We start from the raw sequence: 1,020 nt of genomic DNA on the forward strand, positions 1-1,020 counted from the left end.
TATCTTTCTTAAAGTCCTGTATCATCATCATGAGAAGTGATTTTAGATCTGAATCTTGCTTTTCCAGTTTGGTGGTGTGTCCAGGACTTGCTATGGTGGGAGTATTGGGTTCTGATGATGCCAAGTAACCTTGGTTTTTGTTGCTTATTTTCTTACACTTACCTCCCACCATCTATTTTCTTATTGTTTTTGTTGTTGTTGTTGTTTAAGAAACATGTATATCTTTAAAATTTTCCTTTATCTGGGTTGAAGCCTTGGCTTGGATTTGCCTTTATATTTGGGTCTGACTTTTAAGCAGGATTACAGATACCCTTGTTTTATGTCCTTTCTTTCCTTTTCCTGACTTCTGTTTTACTTTTGCTGCATGTACCTAGAATCCTGTTAGGTGTAAGGACTAAAAAGATGAAACAATACCAATTTTTAGTTTGAAAAAAATCAAGATTACTTGGTGAAATAGAACTAAAAAAGTAAAAACAAAACAAAACAAATAAACAAAAAAGCTAATTACAGATCTGAAGAGATGACTCAAGGTAAAATGTCTTCTGTGTATATAGGAGTACCTATGTTTGGATCCCTAGCCCCCATGTAAAATCTGGGTATGCAACTCATCTGTAACCTCAGTATTTGGTGGAGTACAAAGACAGAATGATCTTTTGGGCTCACTGGCCAGATTGTCTAGTCACATCAGTGAGCTTCAGGTTTAGCAAGAAAATTTGGCTCAAAAATTAAGTTGGGCAGTAATTGCACAAGATACCTGATGCCAATTTCTGCCCTCCATAGGCATATACACAAATACACATACATTACCACACACTCATGAGCAAATACCACATGTGTGTGTATGTAAGTATCACATGCACATATATGAAAATAAAATAAACCTTGCTCGCTTCAGCAGCACATATACTAAAATTGGAATGATACAGAGAAGATTAGCATGACCCTGCGCAAGAACGACATGCAAATTCGTGAAGCATCCATATTAAAAAAAAAAAGCCCAAAAGATATTTATTGTGTTTC

At 35.6% G+C, this 1,020-nt stretch overlaps 1 non-coding gene across 1 annotated transcript; it reads left to right on the forward strand.

Annotated features, from left to right (window-relative positions):
* Positions 1–882: 882 nt before the first annotated feature.
* Positions 883–988, forward strand: LOC116095963. Its single transcript, XR_004120780.1, has one exon. It is a non-coding gene; the product is annotated as a U6 spliceosomal RNA (small nuclear RNA).
* Positions 989–1,020: the final 32 nt, after the last annotated feature.

Source organism: Mastomys coucha, chromosome X (assembly GCF_008632895.1).
Source record: "Mastomys coucha isolate ucsf_1 chromosome X, UCSF_Mcou_1, whole genome shotgun sequence".
Lineage (NCBI taxonomy): Eukaryota > Metazoa > Chordata > Mammalia > Rodentia > Muridae > Mastomys > Mastomys coucha.